Raw genomic sequence first — 26,842 nt, 5'->3', positions numbered from 1 at the left:
ATCTTTTAAGTTCAACCAAGACCACACTTTCTTCAACAGCAGTCTCATTTATGGCAATAGCAGGCCACTGTTACATTTCCGGGCTTAGAGGTTAAATGCAACTGACTCAGTTCAGCTCCAATACAAGAATGTTGTTTACAGGCAGAAGCAACAAAGCCATTCTAGTAAGACCCTAGGGTGTAAATTACAGATAAGAAGAAAAATTTCCCAATTAAAATTTTCCTAGAGGTTGAGAGCTTAAAGCCATTACAACACTGTGGTCACACTGTAATACAAAAAGAGCAAAAACTGAAAAACACAACCCCCCCTATTTGCTGTGAGGCTAAGACAGAACATCAGAGCAAGAAAATTCAGAACCAGACAGACTATAGGCAATCTATTCTAGTAACAGGGATGTGTCTAGACTTCAGGCCAAGTTCTAAGAAACCACTATTGTTGAAATCGCTGAGAGCTCTGCTAAGGAAAGATGGGAAAAAACCCAAGCAAGGTACTTCAGCATTTGGTCGTGATACATCGAACACAGTACACAGTAAAAATGCACAAAAAGACATCAAATAAAACTTCTTTCACAGAGAAATTAATTATTTCTGATAGACTTATTTAGTATGTGCCTTCCAAGCAATGCAGAAACAGATCTTGCTCGTTCATACACTAATTTTTCTTTGAAAACTTACAAGATTTATCTAATGAGTAAACAAAAAACCCCAGTCTGTCTAAGTAGAGTTAGAAAGTTGGAAGATTCAGATGGTCTTCTATAGAGTCTGGGCTGGATTCAAGAGTCCTGGGTTTGTCGTCTGCCTCAGTCACAGGAATACAGGTACAGAACCTGCTCATTGGGGACTGGATGCCCGCCAAAATTACCGTCAGCTATGGCTGTGCTGGACCTACATCTCATGTAGAGTGACTGTTTCTCTATACATTTTTCATAATTAAAAATATGGAATAAGCTTATTTTATATATTTCCTATTCTAGACACTCTTTATATTGTGTGTTTAAGGGAGAGAAATCAGACAGAAGCTGGACAAGTGCAAGTTCCAGAACTCCCCAGTTTTCAGGATTTTGTACTGCTCAAGGCTTTTTGCAATAGGGAAAGTTAAGAGCTACCCACGCTCTTGCAAGGTTTAGAGGATGCACATCATTACAGAAGTTCAGGTAATACCATTGCTATTTGAATCTACTCTAACTCCACCTGGAGGCGACAAACGAAGTTGCCAAAAATGTCCAGGCACATTAATGTTAGCCCACCTATTCTTCTCCTCAGTTAAAAGATGGCATACCCTTCACTTTAAAATTCCCCTCAGTTCATGAAAAATGACAACTCAGGAATTATCTTCCACATCTTCCTCATTATGGGATTATTTTCATTTAGCATAAAAGAAGTGATAAGAATTGCAGGTTCTTTGAACTGCACTAGAATGTGTACTGCAATTTCTACAGAAGCCCTCTGAGAAGTTCAAGAATTCTGATTTTTTCATTAATTTCATTACCGTGGAAGAATACTATCTTCATTTTTATATTGCTGTGGCTATGTCTATGTGGACAGCTTGATGTGCCCTCAAAGTCTCAAAAGTACCTTTACGTGCCTAATGTCCTCCAGCTCACTAAAAAAAGAGCAGCCAAGTTTGAGCACTGTCCTTTCAGAAATACTGGATCAGTGCTCTAGACCAAAATGCAATTTTCCTCATGCCAACTGGACATAAAAGCAGCGAGTAGCCAGTTTCTTACATAGGCATCATCTATTTCTGTTGTACTCACATGGACATCAGTAGTGTAAGCCAAAGTTGTATTAACAATCTATTCCACTGTCATCCCAACCCTTACCAAGCATTTACAGCTTTTTAAAGTGAGCCAAGTTTCCAAATTAATCAGACTTCCCTGTTTCCCTGAGCTTTGCTGATTCCTTTCTATCTGCCTGTCCTTCACTTTACCTTTATGAGCATGTATACTTTGTTTTTCCGCATACGCTTCTTCAAAACAAAACCAAAAAATTCAAAGGCCATCTTCTCATATAACTGCTTTCCCAGATGACAAACAAATAGCTCATTGTTCACTCTTATTGAAGCACTATGTAAATCTACACAAGGTGACAAAATCCAGGGAAATTGGATGCTTGCTGCCATCATAAGTCTGCTGGAAGCATGGCAAGCTCCCTTGTCATCTTAATGCTCCCAATAATTACCATGAGTGCAGCAAAAAATTGCATTAATAAATACAAAATAATGTATTTTACGTTAATTTTGTGAAAAAATCCTCAGGTCTTATTGTATGGAGTTGTCAGGAAAGCTAAGGGAGAGAAATGACTTGGAAATCTCTTTCCTGATTATTGATGAAGTTGATGTTGCTTGTAAGTTACTGGCAAAATTCTCATTCCCTTAGCACTCTGTATTTCACTCCCATCTTTTCTCTCTGTCAGTCAGCATCTTTGGTTACTTTTATTTCTACCAAAACAATATGAAAAGATCCTCAATGTCTACTGAAAGATTTCAGCTGCTTTCAGCATGCCCTGAAGCAAGTCCTAAACTTTGCCAACAGTTTGTCTACAGCCTGTCTTCGTAGCTTTATGCTTTCCAGGGCTGAGTGAGACCACACCACAATGCAGGCAGCTGTTCCATGGCACTTCCTTTCCTTCAGCAGTTTTGGACAAGACTGAACGATAAACAAAGTGTGGGCAACCCACGAGCTCCACAGGCATGAGGCACTATGCTATAACAGCCAAAACGTGGTACTGTATCTAGCAAGGGCCAACACTTTCACATATTGTTTTTTATGAAAACTAGGATTTTCTTTATGCAATAAGACATGCACGGCATTGGAATATTTCAGAGGTCTGATCACAGCATACTCAGGGGTACACTGATGCACAAGCTGGCTGGGGCACCCAGAGTGCTGGATTTCTCAGCAAGCCTTCCCAGCTCAAAACCAGCATCACTGAAGGCTTCAGTGCTCTGGCACCTATATTTTTATTGGGTACTGAGTGAGGTAGGGTAAAGGTATCTTGGGTATGCTGACAGCTACTTCACTTCTGTCAGCCCCCCTCACCCTTATAACTTTCAGGTACCAGTTTTCTTTCCCCTGACTAAAAACATTAGTTTTCTGGGAGGTTCACTGAATGGCTTGGCTTAAACAGCTATGAAGTAAAGCACATCTTCAGGTAGGAAAAGAGAATATATATATATTTTTTCTTCAAAAGATACAACCAAGAGTAGCAGCTTTTATAAAAAAAAGAGCAAATACCACTGATACACAAAACAACTCTCAGAAAATGAAATCCTTCATTACAATCCAGAAATGGTATTAGGTAAAGCTTGTTTGTATTGTGTCAGGGTCTTCAATGTCAGCAAATCTGAATAATTTAGTAAAACAGTAACTTTATATAAATTGGTTCAGACTGCAACTTAGCAGGCCTGTAAATGTGCACACAAACACGGTAAGTATGGGACCTACTCATTGCCCACCGTAAAAAGAGCCGCAGTTATTAAAACAATTCTGACATAAATGAGGTAATATAGAAGATACATTTAGATTCTCTTATTTTGCTAATCTTCTAAATCTAAAATGTAGGTATTTTACATTATAATTTAGCAAGTTGGAGCCCTAACCAAACGGTCCAAGATTCCACCATTATGTTTGGCAATGACTTCATATGAAAGCAAAAATGTTGCTTCTGCTACCAAAGTTACAGTCTTAGCAAAACTAGACTTCAGACCTAAGAGGGCTATTTGGCTACCTAGGTTTTTAAATACTGTATTAGTAATTTATTATATTTTAAAAGGTCATGTTTAGAAGTATAGTACTGTCTTGTAAGAGCAGTATTGCACTCTATTATGGCTGTCATTAAAATTTTAAACACCGGAAAAATGCCCCACAGGAAAATAAATGACCAAGATAAAAGACCACAAGCTTCTCCCATCTGCCTTATCTTTAATTATAATTGAAATATCTCTGAAACATACCCATACCTACATGTTTAAAAGATCCAAATTAAGCTTTTTGATAAACCGATCCAGAATAACATTTTGATTCTGCAAACTTGTGTGTCACTCTCATAACACACATATGAAAACATGCACATTAAAAAGCTGTTGACAAACACAAAAGTGATGAAAGTGGAACAAAAGTATACATCAGTGCTAAAAATGACAAATTACTGCTGGCTGCTGTTATTCAGACAAACAGTAAATTATAAAGGCAGTACAAGGCTGAGATAAGTAGAAAAAACATCTATGAAAATAAATCCTCCTTTCATGCGCTAATGCAAGCCTAGCCCCTCTGAGAGCTCACCTGAAGGCAAATTTAGACCCCAGTAGGGCAGTTAAAAGTCAGCAGCACAGTACAGCAGAGCCACCACTGTAAGTGCTGAAGAAACCTTTAACATAGGAAGGAAACAGATGAAGAAAAATAGGGAAGGGAGTAATTATCTCCAGTATCTCTGGCATACAAAGACTTACTTTCTTGTTTAGCATATGGCCTCCACACAAATCCAAGGGATTTTAAACCAGGCTCTGGGGACTGAGAGTCAACCCCAGCCCTACTCAGATGAAAGTAAATGGTTGTGCAGAATGAATTGAAGGAATAATGCTCTATAGCAAATGGGTGGAAATTGCCTGCAAGAGGATAGGCTGCGCTTGATATTGTCAATTTGTTTATACCATAGCTTCCAAATACAAAACACCTAAAGCTTGCACTCAGCTGAGAGAAAGGTATGCTTCACAGAAGTGGCATCAGAATACAAATAAATTGGATACCACTTAGAGACTTTAAAGCCACTGAAAAGCAGTAAGATGAAAGGCAAACCCCACTGAAAGTGACAGCAATATTTTCTTCCAGAGCACAGAAAATGTAGAAGAGAGAACTCTTTAATGGCATAAAGAAAAAAGATGTTGTGTTTCAATAACTGAGTACTATAGCTCTTTGTGGAATTCAAGTAAATATTTCAAAATGGGGACACACCGAACAGCACAGCAGTTGAAAATCCCCCTCTATTGTTTTCTTGAAATAATGTGCAATAGACAAACATGAGAGAAGCCAACTATGGATTACAGCATAGGCAGCTTTGCCTTCATCTGTGATTACCATTTTGCCATAAAGTACTAAGAGATGAATATTTGAGTTGAAAGTACTGTGTAAAATATTTCATTTTGCATAACTGTACTTTGTCTAATGTTTCCAAATGTCTCTTTTAATGAAACATTATGGCATGATACATTGCTATATTAAAATGCCTTGTGACATTAGCTTTACATCAAAGTTTAGAATGCTGGCATTTCCCACATAGTACTCAGCCTGCTGAACATTTTTACATAAATGCACACTTTTTAACCAATCAGGCATGTCTTGTTCATTTTTCAAAATATTATGGCATATTACATCTCAAAATAAAAGCTTAGGCACTTTCTTTTCAGACAGATGAGTTTCCAATTGCTAGCAGAAATAATATGGCTGCTAACACAGAATGAATCAAGTATAGATGATTTTGGGGAGATTATTGAATTACTTTTCAGAGCAGATGACGACTCATGCGCCTTTTGAAGTAATTTCAAATGTGTTTTTATTTATTTTTTTTCTTCCAACTCCTTTATGTGTTTCATCTGCTGCATCACGACTGCTAGTAACTGCCCATCCTTTCTCACTGCAATGCAATGAGATAGGCACAAAGGAGAATTACATTTACGACTGTGTGAGGAGTCAAACACCATAGTGGTTGGAAGCAGATGGAAAACAAAATATGCAGATAAAAATATACCAGAGTTTTGTTGCAGGTTAACCCAGCCAACTGACTGCTCTGTGTGTGTGGGTCTGCACAGGTCGAGAAGGACTGAAACTGAGGGCTTACTGATATGAAAAGATGGTGCCTGGTTAGACAAAGTGAGCTTAGAGTGATGATGGAGAATTGCTGGATTATATAATATATCTATATATATTGCTGGAAAGCATAACATTTAAAGCATAAACTTTAAAGAAAGTACTTCATTATTAGTTTTCACCTAAGTCCTCTAATTGCAACCATTGCTTTGAACATAAAAAAACAGATTTCAAACCCTACATGAAAATAAAATTCAGAAAGCAAATATTCCATGTCTTACACTATAAACCACAAGTCACTTCCCATCAGTCTACAGTAATAAAGATTTTGATACAAAGCACAAATATTACAAAACTAGAGGGAAAAGAAAGGAAGCATCAATTACCCTGCTAAAGTCTGTTCCTGCAACAGAAAGGGACTAACAGAATTTGTTAAATGAACATGTACAAGGCACAACGCCTCCCCCTTCTGCTTCAGGGGGAGACATATTCCTGTCTCCAAATATGACAGGAGTTTAATGCTGAGCATGTGAGTACCTACCAGGCAGGAACCTTAAGGGAAACTCCACTATCGCAGCAAGACTTGCAAATACCTCCCAGCAACTTGGCTCCAGTTGTGCCCAGTGTCCAAAACTGTCCGTGCTCAGATACGCTTCACTTCATTGAAGTAATGCACTTTATTAAACACTGACCAAGCCATGCCACAAGTCTGTGTGCATATACATATTAAAAACATACAAAAATACATCCTCACCCCCAAATACATACACCTCTCCTTCTTTCACAGAAAACTGTCACATATTCTGCTGACCTCTGATGCCAGTTTATCACCATTTTGGCCAACCTGTATCTGAAAGTTATTCTAGGGAACCTCTGGACCATGCACAAAGTTTATGAAGTTGAATAAAAAAGAAATCAGTTGAAATTCTATGGAGCCACAAAGGGTCTGCTGTATTTTTTCTTACTCTATTTGTCTTTTCTGCAATATATTACTGGTAGATACAGACATAAAGAGAGTCTTTAAAGTATTTATTAGGTTACTGAAGTGAAAGGCTGTCTCTGGAGATGTTTTCTAAGTGATTTTGCTCCAATCATGGATTCACCTCTTTTGAATTTACTTCTGTGAACATTTGGAGCAATGAAATTTTTCTGGCACAAGTTTAAAAGCATATACACGATACTCACAGTAACTACTCCTGCTGGAACAGAACATTTAGGATTGAAAGGGCCCACACTGGTAACTGCATCTTTCTACACAAGAACAGCCATTCTGTTATGTTGGTCCGGATAAGAAGTGTCCATCTCAAACGACACTTCTCATTGCTGACAGAGGCAACGCTGCTGTACCTGCTTTTTCCTTTGCCTTTCTCCCCAACTACTGATGACAGCAGCCAAGCCTTCCGGGCCTCCTCATGCATGCTCATTGCCTAGAGCTCCACTAAGTGGGAAGAGGAAATGAAATGTACACCTCATTTGGCATTGTTGCTGCATGGTCCAATCCCGTAAAAATAGGCTTGAACGTTCACTTCTTTTGACGTCTTTTGACATCTTTTGACGTTCAGAAACAGGAAGCAGAGCTAAAAAGTGCACATCTGTACACTTAATGTTAACCCAGTCTTAGGAGCCACCCTCACAGGTGCCAGTAAGCAATCATTCATGGCCATGCAAAAATTCCACAGGAGTTAATTACCACACATAGGAAAAACTCCCCAACCCAAACCTACTAATGATAAAGCTGTAAGGGAATGTTTCCATAATTCTGAAAAGCAGACTTATAGTTCATTATTCTTGTATGATGTAACTGGTAGGAGAAAAAGCCCTATATTCTGTCACAGCAGGCTCCTCCTGGGAGGGACTTATTCCCAATTCCATACATGAGACTTCTACTCCAGTAAAGAGCCTTCATCTGCCAGCTCTGTCTAGAACATCACTAAGTGGGTCTGAGCAAAAACATCATATTACAGTCTTTAGCTAGCCATAACAGAATATTCCCTGCACATTGACCATGTTTTGAGAGACATTAGCTCAGCTTTGATTTAACAGTTCTGCATCAAACCGACTGTGGACTAAACCATCCACACGCACGCAGGGAGAGTGTTCTATAAAAGCAACTTGACTTCGGTAATTCTGGCTGCTGTTCACCGGCCTCTGTGAAAAGCCAGGCTTCTACATCACTAGCTAGATATAGCACCTGGCTCCTAGCATAAACATCTCTGCACAACGTCTCATGTGGAAGGGGGCCTGGGTTCTCAAGAGGGCCTCTGCTCTGCACCTGAGCTTGTCTGCAACCTGAAGCCCTGCATTAATCCCATCTGTGCCAGCCAGGGAGAAAGCCACACAGTCATCATCACACAGTAAAGAGCAGTGCAACAAAGCTCAGCTTACACAGCAGGGATCAATAACAGACCATACTGAAAGAGCAGCTGAATTTATTTTAAAGCAAACCTGATTTCAACCACTTTCTCACATACACATAAGCACCAAGATGTCTGTGCCAAGGTGATCTGTATGTCAACCATTCAAGTGCCAAAGCACACACAGCCAAGGGGTCTGACCAGGGCCAGTTGCAGCAATGCTGTCTATACTGTCTATAAGAAGTACTAACAAATGAATTCTCATCACCCCTCCTGGCTTGTTAGGCTGGTAACTACAAGCAGAGCTGGATGTGCCTTTTGTACCCATTAGGAGCACACCATGGTTATGATGAGCCGCCTCTGTCCTGTCCCACCACTGAGTTGGTCATTAGGCAACACTGATTTACTTACTGTCTTTTTACACGAGGGCTTTATTTTCCTAACTCTTCCCCTCTCACCACAGTTATTGTTTAATGATTTATAATCAGGGCTTGATTTTAGGGCAGCATGGTGCCCTTTCCATATTTCATGACACCCCAAGAAGCTGCATCAAGCACAACCCCTGTATATGTGTGCTGTGCTACCAGTTTAAAACACAGCGTGCCATTAAAACAAAGATCTTGTGCAGGCAACCAGCACAGAGGAGAAAGAACTACAAATGTAAATGTGGTTAGAGTAGCTTAGCTAAGCTGAATATATGCAAAACTCAATCCTGACTTCTTGTGTGTTAGTTCGGACTTATTTGGCACCTTTGCTGTCAGAGCTGACATGCACATACTCAGTGCACTGTCAAAGCTAGGAATCTGTTTGACACAGTTACTACAGCCAACTGTTTCAATGTACTTGTAAGCACAGTGCCTGGCCAGTCACAAATAATTTCTTCTCCATGCACTTAAAATATGAACAGGCTAAAATAATGTGTCAGATCAAAATACTTTATAACTCATCAAGTAGATGACATGTTTATAACCCAAACCCTTTCTCTATATTGGAAATAGACCGAACAAGACCAAGCTAGCGAAAACCTTCAGCAGTCAGACCCGAGCATAAGACTTGAGGCACATCTTCAATAGATACTGTACATAAGCAGTCAAATATTTATACAAGCATTACAGAAGAAATGTTATGACCAAACTGCAAAAATACCTTTTATATGAAGAGCTGCTAAGAATACAATCATGCTAAAGAGCAGAACTGTAAGATATTAAAAGATAAAACAGTGGCTCAGCACACGTGATCTCATTCCTCACTTGCACAGATAAAGACCCAAGACCTTTCCTGTTCAGGAAGCCTTTACAACACTTCACAGCCACTTTCCACTGGTGGAATTGGCAGTATAAAGGCTGAAAGTGATCCATTCAGCATACAGATGCTCACATTTTGCAGGCTGCTTCGTGAGTTGAATCCTTATTGAAAGGCATGGTGCCTGTATTTCCAGTAACTAGTACCATAAAAAAAAAGTGATGTATACAGGCATAAAGTGCAGTGACTGCACCTTGAAACACCTCAGGCAAGTAGAACACTGTGTAATAAGGAAGGCTTCAGGGAAGATGAGGCCATTTGTTTAATTGCAGCTCTTGGTTACGGAAGCAGGAATGTTGCACTGAGTTTGATCAATGGTCCATTTAGTTTGGTAACTTAATTCTGGTGGTGACTAATACTGAAGGCTTTGTAGGCAAACCTTTATGTACAACTCACTATCTTATTCTGTAAAGACAGTCTGACACAGATGGTGCAGAAGCCTACCGAATCAGAAGCCTTGGCTACCGCAATATGAAATACTCGAAAATTAATCACTGCTATTACAACCAACTATTACAGTGAGTATTGCTTCACCATGGAAGGCAATTGCTTTCTGACCTTTGTGGTGATCTGTATTTGCCCTGAAGAAAATGGACTAACAACCCTTTTAACTATCCAAGACAAGACAGAAGAATCTATCTACTCAACTAATACATTTCTATGTAGCAAGCCAAATTAGATTTCACAAAATAATGGGCTTTTAAACCAAAACATGAAAAAGAACTAGTAAGAAATATTTTTTGCATAACACAGATAATGCATTTAACAGATTGCTGGCTTCCTGACACTTGCCCTCTGGGCATATATGCCATGAATGAAACTGCTGCTGTGGCTGTCAGTGGGTTCTCGTGTTTGGTCCTTCCACACTGAAGCAGTCAGATTTAATTGGTGAAAAGAAATGACAGTGAGCACAGCAGCTGTAAAAGAGTCAGGTTTAGTGTTACACTAAAAAAGGAAAAGCTAACCTTAGCTCCAAAACCTGCAGGGAAGCTGTGTGTGGAAAAGCTAACGATACTGATATTTTATGTAAACTACAGTGTATAAGTATGTTTTATTTTTAGATGAGGATGGGGTATGACCAGCATTTTTTTGCCTTGCAAATAAGTAATTTTCAAGTATGTAAGTTGTAATTATAATGAACTAGAACAAAAATTGGGCAGTTTTTTGGTACATTTTCTTATTAGAATTGTGCTTTATCTAGTGACTTCAAAAGTTGATTAGAAAGTGATTAAGTATCAGACAACCTCCATTCAGCACTTCTGCTGTCAAACATCAAAGGCAGGACTGCCAAAAGTAACATTCCTCCTCCAGCCCTGAAAAACGTGATGAGTCTAGAGAGAAAGCAAATAGATCTTCACTGCCCGCTGCTTCTCAACAGGAGAAAATACGTGTGGTCAGATACATTGACCCCTGCTCCTCACACTTCTCAAAGCAGAGGTCCCAGCAGTCGTGAGACAGAAGCTGGAAATGCTGAAGACAGGCTATGGCATTCTAAGCAGTCTTGCTACTGATGGTCCAAGAAGAAGGCAGAACTTCCTACAGACTAACCTCATCGTAATAAAGGTTAGATATCTCCCACTCAATCCATTAACATACCTGAGGAAACCTTTGACAAGTGCATAGGAGGATCTCCTCACACTAGTCAATCCACAAGCATGCTTGCTTTCCCTCTTTCTAGTGAGTCTTGCTGCTGTCTTGGCACACATGAATGGATTTCATTCACCTTACAGCACTGAAAAGACTACCACATTTGTACAGCAAACTCTGCATGGGGCCTATCATGACCTCTCCCCAGTCTACGCTGATTTTTCCAGGATTATAATTAAACTCAAAAGTTTTGGAGGATGAAATAATATGGTAAATATCTATAGCTGGCCTTTTTCTTTTCCAAATCCAACTGTATTTTTCTGAGTGAAAAATCTATTTGCAGAAAAATGGAAACAAATTGTCACTGATGTTTTACGTATGAGAAATTTAACAGCCGCATCCAATTCCTAAATGAAACCTGAAATAAAAACACTACAAGTAGGTTAATCTGAAGTCTCACCGTGTTCATTTAAAGGCTTTTTTAAAAAACAACATTAATTTGTCCTGAGGCATAAGTGAAATAGAGACAAACTGTATTAGATTTTAATTTGCTAGAAGTAGATTACAGGTCTTCTCCACAGGGACACTGAACATTCAATTCTCACAGAAATAAACCTTCCTAACTGAGAACCGCAAAGGAGACTTTTTTCAAAGAAGTGACCCTGTCAAGTGCAAGCACCAAGTCCACAAAACACAACCAGCACAGAAAGCCATTTAAGCATGCAAGTTTAACAGAGCTGGACCTGAAATACAAGTTAAGTAGCTTCTTGATTAAATGCTGGAATTTAGAGGGAAGCCATTTACCCAATATTTAGGTTAAAAATATTTAAGCATTTCGCTCCCCTCAAACTCTTGTTGTTTGGCTCTTTGCAGTCCGAGTGCTAAATGACGAATTACATTATTAGTTACAGATGAAGTTCAAGAGATGAAGCTCCGAGTGTTTTAGATGTGCATCATCCCATTGAGTGACATTTATTTGATAAACCTGAAGAGCAGAAATATTTATTAGCATTCAGTGCTCACAGTTCTCTAGCCTGAACGCACAGAGGGGGTGGTCTTAGGGCTACTGTTGTTTCTAAGTGACTGGATTTAAATAGTCAGTGCCAAGCAGTATCCGTATTAGGCCTTAAAGCAGAGTAACACATTAATGGTGCAGAAGTTCCTTTATGTAAAGAGGCTTTGAGAGCCCCAATGGCAAATTAAATAACCCTGGCTTGAAACCTGTAAGAAAACCACAGCCTTCAAGGCTATGGGCCCATCCTCCGCTGTTCACTTCAATTGCAAAGGACTTGTTGGGACCGGAGGCAAAAATGTCAGCCAAAACTCATCTCAGAACTGTGCCTGAGGCCAGTTTGTTGGGGATGGGTGGGGACTGAGGGTGGGAGGAGAGCATTTTGCCTTTGGCCCTCTGTATAAAATGGCTCCCAGGACCTGAACCAGAAGTGGTCCTCCTGTCAGCAGTCTCATGTGTCCTGTCATGTGCTTGCTGAACAGCAGGAAGGAGTCAGAAGGAAGCGAACGGATCAACAGTAGGCCAATATGGAATAGCCACGAAGCTGTTCATACACATCCTCCGGCTCTGTCCCCATTATTATTTTCAGCCTTGTGAAGGCTTCCAGAGTACCTGATAGAACCAGCATTCCCCACCCCCACATCTCTTTTGCAGGGCAGGGTAGTACCACTGGCAGAAGAGACCAGATTAATTAATAAGCATCAGGAGATTGCTTCTGGATTCTAACTATGGGATTTTGTATTCTCCTTCCCTTTCCTTCCAAGGGCAAGGCAATCTGAAACAGATTTCCTCCTAGAAAAAAATACCAGATTTGTCTGAAGAAAATATTTCTTAGGTTTAGCTGTAAAGGATCCCAACCCTTTTCCACACAGCCAGTCCATTCACTGATATATACCTTACTCACAAAACACTGAGTTTTATGGTGTTTCTTCTGTTTCTTCATCTTCGTTTCGGTAGTAATTTCTTGTGATGTTTTCCCTGCTCTATTTGCTCTGAAATAGAGTTTCAGAACTGCAGGGTACAGAAATACAATGTTGTAAAGCAAAAAGAAAGTCCTCCTTAGGAGAACAAGCTGTTTCCACCTTGTATAAATGCGTATTATTGTAGCTTTCTCTGTACTTCCTAGCAGTTACGGAGAACACCTGCTACATACACAGGGGGGTCACATTATTTGGTGATCCAAGGCAAGTGACAGGTTGCTATGGGTAACTGCCTTACAATCAACTCCTGGAATCACGTGTGATTAATGTAAAATCCTAATTAATAAAAAATTAAGCCATACATTGCTTCTGTGAGCTCATGTGAAAAGTTTCAAAATGTCTCCTGCAGCAGGGAAGAGGAAAGAATCTCCTTTTTCTCTGGAGGAGTTATTCATCTGCTTCTTTACATTTTATCCTTGTGTTCAGGCTTAAAAGCCTGCATACCACAGCTGCATCTGAAGCAATTCTCTGCTGTACAAAGAGAATACCTCACTGTATAGCTGAGCAGGGGGAGATTTCTAAATGGCTCACTTCCCTCATTATTTGAGGAATCCATGTTAGAGACAGGTAAGATACAAACTAGTTAGTGAAAATGACAATTGCACAATAAAGCAAAAAATGAGCTGAATAACCAAACATGCTAAATGCAAAATACGAAGTTCATTAACAGAATGCATTTCAGATACATGACGAAGCAGAATTAAGTAAGAGGGGAGCAGTCCTCTCCCTGCCCAGCTTGTCCTCTCTTGATTTCAGCTCCCCAGTTGCTTTCTGCCTTGCACCCTTGAAGCCAACCTGCACAGTCCCTCCTCTGCTCAGCAGCTTTTCTTGAGCTGCTGGGACTTCTGTTCTGCCAGTCTTGCCATAGTCTGGAACATTAGCTTCTCTAACATTTTATCTGCCTAAGACGACTGCATACCCCATCTCCCAAGCTTGCAAAAACACATGGAAGAGACAAGTCTGGAAATCATATATTGCCACACAAGAGCTGGGAAAAAGAAAAACTAAACTGAAGCAGTGTGATAACGTGAAAAATAACTTCTCTATATGCCATAAATCTTCTTTGTTTTAGATAAAATGTGTTTGGCTGCAGTTTCCCTCCAGTCCCTACATGCCACTGACATCATACATATATATATATATAAAAGAAAAGCCTGAAGAAATTTCCAAAACATTTCTAAATTAGATATAACTTGGATAGTCCATCTGCTTTCTACTGACACAAACATTAGATGAGGAGCAAGTGCAGATCACAGGCATCCTGCAAGGTATTCAGGGGAAAGGCACAGTTGGCCTGAGGGCTGCTTCATATTATATGGAAAAAGAGAAAGGCATTTTAGTGCCACATCCTGAAACACAAAAAGATCTCAGAATGGCGTAAAGCCCTGAGATCTGGGAAATGTTGGATCAGGATGGAATCCCCAGTGAATTCAGTACGCTATCAAAAATATCAGAATACGCCCACTCCAGGCAACAAAAGCATACTAGACCTGAGATGTGCACCAGAAATGTGGGGGAAAAAAACACACATGGTGGTAAAAGGTAGATAAGATCTTATTTCTGGTTTGCAGCATTGAGAGGGAGCTGGAGTAAGTGCTGGCTCTACGAAGGCCAGTTGTGGTAGAGACAAAGTGAGAGCAGTATCTGGATAGCAACACTACATTTTTGCCTTTGAGGAAACAAATTCCATCTGATTTTCCAGAAGAAGCATCTTAAAATGAAATATGGTCTCTTCTGTGGAGTTTAAAGTTATTCTTTGTTGTTCTTTCTTAATATGAAATAGGATTCTGCTAGAAACTACATTTTGTTCTTTGAGTGTAGGAAACCACAACATCAAGGAAGCATGCCCTAAGAGCAAACAAGAAATCACTCCAGGAGAAACCCTTTTTTCCCTGCCTCAGAAGTGAAATGAGAGGTTATAACATTTAAGTTGTGCAGGTATATTTATTTTTCAACTGTATTACCATCATCCTCGGGGCTGGGTTCATTGCAATTCAGACATTTACTTCAAATACCTGAGTTACAAATCCAGTTACTTTATGAAGAAAAAAGAGGAAATGCACCTGGAGCAAATGCTTTGGATTGGAGAAAGAAGCTAGACCTCTGATCTTTCCAGTTACAGTATTTCAGTAAGATAAGTCAGCAGCATGTTACTGATATTCTTCTAGTGCATTCTATCCTATACCTCTGTATAAGGTTCCCTGATCTTATTTGCAAAAAATCTGTTCCAAAGCTCAGTAAAGCCAATGGGAATCACTCAATGATTTCACCTGTCTTATAGTACAGATGCAAGTCTTGTACCCCATCTTCTAGAAAAAAAGAGTAACTGAAAAGCCAACTATTCATCTGGGTAGCTTCATGGAAAGTATTAAAAGGTCTAAGGTTTTACAAACTACCTAGAAGTTTGGAATTCCCACTAAGCTTGATGGAAATCAAATGAGAATAGGCTTTTTAATCCCAGAGGTCTCTAATGATCATGACCAAAATGCCCAGCTCACCAGTCTTCTCTCATCTTTTTTCCCCTCCCATTTTTCTGTATATTTCCATCTACTTGCTGCCTCAGTCACACAACAGAGCGAAGAAAAATAATTTCTTATTAACAACATGCACTTGATTTTCTACCTTTTCAGTGAAGACCCCTAGAACTCTCCTAGCTATGCGTTTAATGTAAGTTACTGAGGTCTGAAGAAACTGTTAATTTAGCAATAGAAGACAAAAATTGAGACAAAAGAGCTACCAATTTATAACAGCTGTAGGGAAAAGCTGCTTATTATTTATCTGTAATCATCTAAAAAATACTCAAGTTTTCTCAACTTCACTTCTTCCTAGCTTACCTCAGTATGAACTACCTACCTGAGCCTACCTCAGTAGGAACTAGAAACAGCATTAAGACAGCTAGAACTAACAACAGCACTTTTAAATTTAAGATTTTGATTTAACCCAAGTGGTTACCACAAATATATGTATATTATAGATCAGCTAGAATTTTGGAAGCATGAAGAGGAAATGATGCCAGAATGAAGTGAGTGGATGCTAGGAGAGAGGACTGACAGCAGCCTGAATGAGGAGCCCCATGTCTCTCCCATTTCCTTCAACAGGGGCTGCCATTGCAGGACTGATCTAGTGACATGCACGGCAGCTGAGTGGAAAGCAATGGCGCTTGAACTACAGCGATGTGTTACCTTTCCAAAGTAATCTGACTTTAATTAGTCAAGTCAGACATACTATTCCGAAACCAGGATTCTACACAGCAGAGCCAAATACCTGTGTAGTCTGCCACATCTGACAGAACAGGTTCTTGAACTGCAAGTCCAGATGCTCAGATCTTGCCTTGCCACAAGATCTTTGGTAAGCCACCTCAGTTGCCTGTGCTCCATTCCTTCTGCAATCATTTTCTGCTTTTATGGTTTATAAGCTCTTTGGACAAGGAAACCCCTTCCTGTTTCTCCATGCAGTAATTAATGCAAGAGAGTCCTAATCTCAGATAAGACTCGCATACTACATAGTAATAAACATGACATTAAGGATAATATATATCACATTCTTGCTTTTCCACATTTTTTCAATGCCATAACTTGATTGTTTCTATAATGACCAGAATAATCTGGCAAGCTCTTCCAACCTGCACAGGCAGGTTCCAGTTGATAGAACCCCGTGCAGGTGGAAGGGCTGTCAGTGTCCATCTTGGAGAAAGGGCAATGGAAAAAGTGGCCAGGAACTGAAAACGCAACAGTAAGAAAAAGATGAAACATGGAGTACACTCTGGATGCCAATATTTCACCATGCATGCTTTTAATAGCCAGTTCAGAACTAGAAGAATAAGTGCTATTCAAAGTTTAAATGAGATAGAATATTTCTGAAAGAAGAATGCATATTACACACCTGATAAGTTTACTGAGCCTTTTGGTGTGGAATTTGATGAACACTGAAGCTGGGACAGGTGATGACAGCCTCTGAATTAAGTGTCAAATGCTAAATGCTATTTTATCTCTTTAATCAACAGTCACAGTTAATCCATCTCCTTAATTTATAAACCAGAAATGCATTTGAATGAGAACATTTGTACTATAGCATTCAAAGGCAGTTTCAAGATTTTTTTCCCCGCATTTGTTAGTGAATATAAACAGAGTATTTATCATGTTTGTTTTTTTTAAACCCTTGGATAACTTCAGTGCTTGTTCCATTCTTTATATTTTAGTCTAGAAAAATGAGATCACAGATGCAAACTATTAATACATTTTCTTGTGTTCCATTAAAATTTGGTAATGGAAACATTGAATAATGCTTAAAAACAGCTTCCCCCTATAGTACATTAATAATTCTTGCTGATTTATAGATTCAAAGAAAGCACTCCTCTTTGTTATGACAGGTGTCTTAGCTCTTTGGAGGGAAACAGCTGCAAGTATTAGGAAACAGGAAATTCACAGTAATCTTTGTTTCCTCCTCAGTGTATAGGAAACTGTCAGCTCACCATAGGAGAGGTTTTATTTTTTATGGGGGGTGGGGGGGCAGGTAGATTGTCTTTACTATTTTGGGAGGGAAGTTTTAAAAGGAAATCTTGGGGAAAATGATAGGACAGGAAAAGAATTGTCTTGAGACATACTGTAATAAAATAACTCAGACATGCCCAGAAATAACTACAGAATTCCACCCTGTAACAAGTCATATGAATTATTTAAGATGAGCTATATGTACTGAACCATGCTTGCCAGTGACATGCATCATGTGTAGTTACTGATAACAGCGTAGTCTGACCTGACAACAGCAAAAACTGATTTTTGTCCTTATTTCACCCAAGCATTGAGGATTGCACAACTGACAAGGCAGAGATTCAGGCTAATGATAATTTTTTGGCAGAAAGTATCTGTCAATCTTGTTTTTTTCCAAAGGAGAACTGGGATGAAATGTTACACTGAAATACTACTGCCATATATATATATATATTGTAAAACTTTAGCTTCATTGACTTTATAGACTTCAGTCACCATTTTTCAATCTTTTTGCTCCTCCTTAGTAGCAACTCCAAACAAGTAAGAAAATTCAGCTTAGCTGCTCTATTACTTCAGGAAAAACACATTGCTAAAATGTCACAAACAGCTCATAATGTACTCCTTAGAGATACAGCTTTTGAGTTCCACATTTACAGTGAGTTACATCAGTAATACTGGAGAACAAATCAACACATCAGCCTTACCCAGACTCCCAAAAGCTTTGGATGGCAAACACAAGGGGTGTGTGGGAGACTGTATCATGCTTTTTCTTGCCACTCAGACACATCTAAGATCTTAACAGTCCTCCTCCTCTTTTAGCTCACAGCCTCTTCTGACTCATGCTTCCTGCTGTCTTTCCTCTGTATTAACTTCCTTTGATCTTGGCAGGTTCTGCAATCATAAAGTCTGCATAATAGCAAAAACCCATCACTTTGTGCTTCTCTTGATCTATGCTTAATCCTGCTGCTGGTAGGATAGCTTTTTGTTCCTTCTTTCTAGGGGAATAACATTACTCCATCATCTTCATTGTCCTCATGGGAAGTTGCAGAAGACTGCTATCCACAGAAGGCATCTGTTCCACTGTTTTGTCAGTGGAACACCGATTCCCTGACAACTCTTAGGGCTTCAGATGCCATTTTACTTACAGACTTGAAGACTCCAGCCTCCAGGTCGTTAGCATAAGCCCATAACAAAACACATCGGTCATAAGACCACAGCCTAATCATACAGTGAAACTGGAATCCAGGCTTCCTTTAGCAACAGCTTCCCTGATGCTTGGTGACTTGACAAAAAAGCAATATGCATTCTGAATCAATTATGGGCTACTAATGTGCCTGGAAATAAAATTAATAGAATAACTGTTGAGAGTTACAAATCCTTCTGAAATATGGACTGCTACATGTAATTTTTATTATTATGAAAGATGAAAATAGACTGTATAATATAGAATGGTCTGCTCAAAAATGGCCTAGTCTTTGGAGGGAGGTGTTGCTTTGCAAAGGCTTTGGGGATCTTTGACAACATCTGGCCCATAACCCCTTGTTCTTCTTTAAGAAGCTTGTGTTTTTGTTAAGGAAAAAAATACTCTTAAAAACATTTAGTTCATTAATATAAAGCATCCTTCTGAAGGATTTTAGTTTTTAGGAAGTGGTTCAGTACTTCGATATTATCACTACAGATCATATTAAAGTGTAAAAGAAGCACAGGAGTGACAAAAAGCTCAGCAGGTGGGATATACTTGTAAAAAGGCACAGAACAAGTGGTAAAAAGCATGGCTGGTGCAGCAAAATACAATTGTTAGAGAAAACAGCCTGCTCAGGCAAAGCTGTTTTGATTTCCTTGAAAAATCTCTAAGATTACTAACAGTGCCAAAAAGGCTGCCGAGAGATCTGTAGGGTCTTATTTGCATTTCACTTGTCGGCCAGTTGACAGTCTGGTAGTAAGGATCATATTAGACCAATAGAAAACCTCTCTGAAAGCTTTTCATGAAGTATGCGCAAGATGTTAAAGAACAGCTTCTGTTTATCATTTTTCTTAGCATTATCTGGCTGATAAAGTAAACAGTCTTGTTTTCTGGAAGTATTTATAACCATTTGCATTTATGTACAAATGCTACAGATGAGATGTACACAGATTTATTGGAAAGGCGGCAAGATGTAAATGTCATCCATTTTTGAACAACTTTAGATTGTCTTGATATAATACTTGTTCTCATTAAAAATAGTTTTGTTATGCTTGAAGATTTGCCTTATCTTAGGGCAATGGACAACTACTAGAAGATTTTACTTAAATGCAAGTTCCATCACAAGATTTTTTTTTAAAAACCATACACATGTACAGCACAGCAAGCAGTAGATACTACTCTGAGCTAATATGAGTACTAAGAAAATGAAATAAAGCATTGTCACAATCATAGAACAACTTGAGTTGAAAGGGGCCTTAAAGACCATCCAGTTCCAACCCCACTGCCACAGGCAGTGGCACCTCCCACTAGATCAGGCTGCCCAGTGCCCCATCCAGCCTGGCCTTGAACACCTCCAGGAATGGGGCATCCACAGCTTCTCTGCGCATGTCCAAGTCTATTAATTTTTCTCAACTCTAACAAGACATTGATGTCCTGCTACAACTGAAATATGAGAGCCATGCTAGTAGTGTATAGGATGACTTCTTACTTTTTTTGTAAGGAGAACAGAACTATCTCTTTGAAACAGTTGTAGCCTGTTTAATAACACATTCACCCTACAGTTTACCACAGTTGTGTCAGAATAAAGACATTTTCTGTGATAAAATGTGGGGGGGGGGGCGGACCTTAAAGTAAGTTGTGGATAAGTTATCATGACACCAACTTTAATCATGTCACACTGTCCTTAGACATGATTTTATTATACAACTAAAACTAATGTTTAAAATTTGCATACAGCATTAAACCTTGAAATAATTTAACAAAACAGAAGTAAACTCAAACTGTGTCAAACTGCAAAGCAGTCTTCAACAACCTGAAACAGGTTTGTGGAACTTTTGGACAGGAGGAGAGGAGAAGATATGTTTTTCTTTGGACCTGAGAAGCAACTTAACATTCCTATTTATGCACTGAATTGGTCTGACTTGATATACAAGCTGTCTTTATTTCAGAGACTCACTACTAAATTCCAAACTTTCTTCTTTTGAAAGAATCCAAGACACAGCTAAAATGGGTCTTGAGGTTAGAACTCTCAGGATTGTCAACCACCCCCAGATTGGGTTGGGGTGCAAATAAAAGAGCTATTATGGTACTTTCCAGAAAGGAAAAGATGAAATTGCAATACAAGATCTAAATCACCATGTAAATCATATGGTGCTACAAATACTATATGTAAAAGAGGTACTAGAAACTTACCAGTAGCATATGGAAGAGTTTGATTTCCATCACTGCAGGAAAAAAGGAATGTCTTGCTTTTGGCCTGCAGCAGCTGCATATGAGTGTTAACTCTACAACCATTCACTTTGATGGAAGTTAGCCCATACAGCCATGCTTACTCAATCATGCAAAGATGAAGTTTGACTAGCCTACCCAAGGAAGCAGAAGTGGTTCTTATGGGGCCTTTTAACTTATAGACCCTCAAGCCATATGCCCTTGTTACTGAGTTATTACATTCACATTGCCAATACTTGGTTTGTGGTGGTGAACATGTAAAGTTGAAAGAATTTTCATTTACTTTACAGTTTAAGAGATACAAAGCCTAGGAGGAATTTTAGATCTTCTGTTGTCTCCTCCCACAGCTTCTGCAACCTGATGAACAAGTCTATTTTTCTTTTCATTGGGTACCAAAATGTGGTAGCAATACTAATTTCTCCTCCAAATAAACGTGTCTGCAAAATCATGTTTTGATTTTGTTCAGAAAAGACAAGACTTGAAAAAACATACCCCTCCGATATGTTTTCTACAGCTGTAAATTGTCAATCTAGTATGAAAAATAGACTTAAGCACGAGATTTTCAGAGGCATTCTGTGTTGACTTAACTCTGTTTCCCCCTGATTTTTCAGGAAACATAACTGTACTAAGTGAAAGCCTGAAGTGACATTCTTAGGAATTCAGAATTAAGATGTCTAAGAGTATTAAAACAGACTCTCCTGTAAATTGCAAACCAGGTTCTCACACACTGCAATTCAGTGATACATTTCAATACAGTCTATGGTCAGTAACAGATTTAAAGACATTCATAACATTAAGCATTGGTCCAGTAAAATCACCCAAAGTAGACTGCTGAGCATGAGTTAATGACAGAGGAGTTAAAACTCTTGTTGAATTTGCAGATTATTAATAATATTTTAGTTCAGTTCTATTAAAAAGATGAAAATGTTAGTATCAGTGTTTGCTGCAGGTAGGCTCACCTGTTTACCTGCACATATCTGTACCTATGTTATCATATTTGATGTCTAATACTCACTGGTAACATGTAATCACTCAAAGCTTACACTGGCAACCCCTTTACAGGGTTGCTAGTCATGGATAACATCTTCATTTGCATACCTCAATCATTTTTCAATACCCATATGATTTCCAGCAATGAAGAGCTGGCAGGGGAGAAAAACAAACCTCCCCCAAAATACAACCTTCCCACCGAATGTATGCTGAAACAGATTTCAGAGTAAGCACCCATAGATAGTGAGGGTGGAGAATCACATTCCATTAGTTAAAAAGCTGAACTGATAAATACCGCACTGCTGTAATCCTATCTGTATCTCAGCCAGTCTGGTAACAACCAGTAGGTTGCACAGAGATTACTAGAGATGGCAGAATTTCTAACTAGTAATTTGCCTCAGTGATTAAACCCAGGTCATATTACAGTACTATTTAACAGGATTTAAGAGTGTACCTACTGCTACACACGTTAATGTAAACATAATAGTAACAATATCTAAGGTCAGGTTAACAGATAGTACAGCATCCAGTCTTCAAGTACCATATATTTACCAATTCACGTATCAATAATCCCTAAGGTTGATATTCCAGACCATGGAGTTCTTAAGTTTTAATAGTCATTAAGTTTTAAGTGGAGAATCTTCTAGCCTGTACCTGCTAGAGAGCACAAGCACTGAACTCACCCAGCATTCCTGCAGGAAGGTCATCACTTCTGCCTGAGAGTGCTCTGGAAGATACCAGTCTTGGTTCTCTACACACACATATCCCAGGACACACCTTAGCCCATGGCCTCCCAACAGAACTGTTCCTCAGCTGGTTGCCCACAGTGCTTCCCAGATTCTTGCCAGTCACTACCTTCCAGATCCATTCTCTTGTCACTACAGATGATCTACATTTCTTCTACTGAGACATAGCACCTTTTTTGGGGTGTATTAAAACACAGACCATCCAGATGAATGCAGGTTGCCAAGCGCTAGGCTGCTTTGTATAACTGTTTATGTCCACAAAAATATGAATATTCAATTCCCGTTTTAAGGGATACTGATTATCGTCTCATACCTGAACAAGCAGCAATACAATACTGACAAATTACAAGAATGAGATGTACTATTCTTTGCCTTTAGAAGGCAGCATCTTGAAAGGTACTGTGACTTAGCTTTAAACAAAAAACCTTGGAAACTTTTTTTTTTGCGGAGAAAGATCAAGTATTTGAAGCTGACCTCACTATTATCATATTAAATTATACATAAATATACTGCCTTTATATAACACCTGAAAATACCATGTGTGGGGGAGAAATCATGCCTTCAAACAACTGCTACATTGTTTTCCTTTTTGCTCCACGATTTTAATATGCTGAAGCCACTCAGAACAATAACAAGCTATTTTTGTTCTATTTCTCCTCCATTTCCCTATCTCTACAGGGAAAAGCCCACAAACCTTGAAGACTTGTCTATTTCTGGCATTACTTCTGTATCCAGTGCTGACAAATGTCAGCTCACGCTTGACAACTCTGAAGAGGATAGCAAAAGGATAGATAACATGCTGCCTGTGATTATTCATCTTTCTCTTCAAGTCACCTGTATGACTTGACTACATCTGTTCTCACTCATGTCCTGTGTGATTTTTTCAGCCCTTTGGAATAGGCACATCTTAGCTCTGTGTTTGTAAAACACTTACTGTGCTGGTCTGGGACCCTCAGAAACACTTTGAGTGCACTTCAAGAATTCTGTACCCTGCCACTTCTTTACCTGCTATCACAGCATGGAGAAAGCATCGGTCTGCAGTGCCTAAGCACAGGACTGCCACAATCCAACACCTGGCAAGACCAAGATCAGGAGTGAGCTGCAGAGCATTTTGGAACACAGCATAACCTGAAGTGCTAGGTGTGCAGAAATCCAGTGTTGAGTTCCTAACAGCTCTGAACTTGTGAAATACTAGAAAAGAGCTGATCGTTGAACTTTTCATTTTGCCTCCGAGTGTATTTATTCATTGCTTCAGAGTTTAAGCCAGTCTGCAGCCATTAGATAGTAGGAGTGGATTTACTGCAGGCATTCTGCACAATAGGATTTGTCCTCTGGGATCAAGCCTAATGTTTATTCCTACTTTTTCCACTTCCACCTTCTTACTAGACACCTCTTCTTGTTTTGGGGGTTTTGGAGTTTTTGCTAATGAGCACCCACAGCAGGAATACAGACTGGGTGGAAGACTGCACACACTTCAGGAAACTTAGTCAGCCATCAGAATCAAGCACCTTCTTATTTGGACACTCCCTAGATCTGCCTGAGCAGTTTGTTGTACTTGAACTGTGACACAGCAGTATGTCTGCTCTTTCATTGTATTATTTAAAATTTTCAGAGAAAAAAGTTTTTTTCTTATTTCCACTCCTTTCTCCTGAACACAGTAAGAAAGTCAAAGTGGCTCTAGTGCAGGACAGCATTCATTCATTTTGGTATTGTATATGTGAATAGTTATCTGCTTCATAGTCTTAAGCACTGCAAATTTTAAAGAAAGTTCTATTTATAGAAGTAATTAGAACATGAAATCAAAAAAGATTTGTAGTTGGAAACATTCTAGTTAGCTTTTTTTGTTTGTTTTAGGCCTGAGTTCAAGCTAATGAATAGCTGCAAAGGAGAGATTCCCATTACTCTTCCCCGATTTTGAATATTCTCCAGTAGGCAGGGATATCTATAACAGGCTAGTCTAACCTGCTTCATTTGCCCACAATGACAATGACCTGAGGAATGACCTGATCACATTGCTTTCCCCAGCCAACTGTAAGAAATGCTTAAGGAGAGGGACGTGCTCCAGGAGTAAGGCTCGCTCTGTTCATAACATCTCTCAGGAAGCTCCTTTCACCTGCAAATACTCTTTTCTTATCATCATATCAAGTTAATCATTGTCAATACCATGTCAAATTATTGTACCAGCCTTTTTTTTTTTTAAAAAAAAGAGAAGCTTCCACTAAGTATTATCAGGACGGAAAAAGACTGAATGGCACCCACCTTAGTCTTTGCCCAATTGAGCTTGAAAGTGGATCTGAAATTACAACACTAGCACCACAAATACAGTTAACCCAAGACTGATTTAACTTCAAATTAGTCATTGCCTAGAGTCTAGTTCCAAAAAGTTTTTTTTGAGAAACAAAACTTTAATAGTTTTGCATTTGTTAGCAATGAGTTGTAACATGAGTGTTAGCAGGCTTTTAGAAGTGTTTCTTGGAGATAAAATTTGAATAATCTATGTGGTTTAATTTAAATAATTTATGCATAAAGCACTGCAGAGTTATAATTGTAATTATAATGTTCAGCTCAGCAGCAATGAGGTGCATTTGAAGTCTGATACTGATTGTACTGTATATCTTATGTTCCAAATTTCATTTTGTTTTCAACAAATCCTTTTGAGCACAGGGAGATGGCTCAGCTTCACAAAAGTTCCCAAGTGAAGTTTTAAAGAGTTTTTCCTACACATTTCTATTATTATTATTGAAAGTTTGAAATCCAATCTTCCGTGCTTCTGTGCATTAGTGATAAGTAAAGGTGGCTGTAAAGTGCCCCTGGTCGGAGAAGGACTTCTGTACTCTTCTCATGAAGGAGCAGCTGCTCCTATCAATAATTTCCTGAAGCAATAGGCCTGGAGTGTAAATAATATTTTATACAGATGACAGTGGAACAGAGTACGTTATTTCTGAAATTTCAGCACTTCACTGTGGAGAACGGATTAACCCTGTGTGAGGAATTCAGATGATACTTGATTGAATTAAAGGGTTAAATATTTTAAAGAGAAAAGTTTTCTGCAACAAAATGGTGTCAGCTTAGGAACCTGGCTCATACAGAGACAACACTTATTTGGAGCACTTCAGAAACTGCATGTTGAAGCCTGAGTAGACAAAAGGTTTGTTCCCACCCTTCCTATTAATACTGTTATTTTTGAACTTGTTGGAGAACATGCCTATAAACAGATGCTAAGGGTAACAAGCAAATACCTAACACAACAACTCAGGATGCTGGGCAAGTACAAGTGGAATGGACAACAGACACTTGCGTGTTCTTCCTGATTAACTTCTACTGCCAGCACTGGAGATTGAAAGAACATTGTTCTAACCTAGTAGGGCATACATTCTCATGCTGTTTTCACTAAGAAAAAAAAGGGTAAATAATGTTTGATTCCAAGCACTAACAACCTGATTATCTCTGAGTCCATTAAGTCCCTTGAGCAATGCTTCCAGAGGCCAAGCTGGAGATGAGAGCACATGTATGAATTCCACTGCTTGTAAGCAAGTCTCATAAGCAGCACACATTTAGACAAGCTTCAGGCAAGGACAATGAGCTCCAAAAGTTGAACAAGCAACTATCATTTTCATGGGCAAATGGGCAATGTGCTCCTCAATGTCAGAAAGACATAAGAGTTTACATCTGCATCTCTTTTCACAGAGAATACACTGCTCCATACCATATTCTGCTGCTTGAAAAGTAGCCCTGGAAGATAATGACATGAATCGTTAGTTTACTCTCTCTGCAAGGACTGTATTTTACTCTTTCCATCTTTGTCCAGTATTACATAAAACGGTGGACAATTCCACTCACCTTTTGCCCACCCACATCTATAAATGCAACATAAGGTCAGAAAACTTTCCAAAGTACAGATTAATGAACAGTCTAAGATTTCCTACCGTAAGAATATTCCATATGAAAAAGCTAAGCTAACACTAAAGGAGAAAGCTTATGAGGAAGAAAGGCAGCTACATTTATCTCCGTCACCTCCTAACAAACTTACTTCAACATGTTAGAACTAGTTAACCCAGATGGATCCACAAGCTTAATATTTCAGTTAAAGCAATTAAAGGTTCACATATCTTTCAAGGCAGGAAGACTACAAGTTCCTTCTGCGTTGCTACAATAATACGCAGAAA

At 39.0% G+C, this 26,842-nt stretch overlaps 1 long non-coding RNA gene across 1 annotated transcript in view; it reads right to left on the bottom strand.

The window, feature by feature from the left end:
• Positions 1–1,666: 1,666 nt before the first annotated feature.
• LOC310902111 overlaps positions 1,667–26,842 on the bottom strand; it is a 40,171-nt gene continuing 14,995 nt past the window's right edge. The window contains exon 2 of the long non-coding RNA XR_014586498.1: positions 1,667–26,408. This is a non-coding gene — a long non-coding RNA (uncharacterized lncRNA). The remainder of the gene's footprint in view (positions 26,409–26,842) is intronic.

This window comes from Anser anser, assembly GCF_964211835.1.
Source record: "Anser anser genome assembly, chromosome: 6".
In the NCBI taxonomy this organism is placed as follows: Eukaryota; Metazoa; Chordata; class Aves; order Anseriformes; family Anatidae; genus Anser; species Anser anser.
This window is presented reverse-complemented; position numbering and strand designations above follow the sequence as displayed.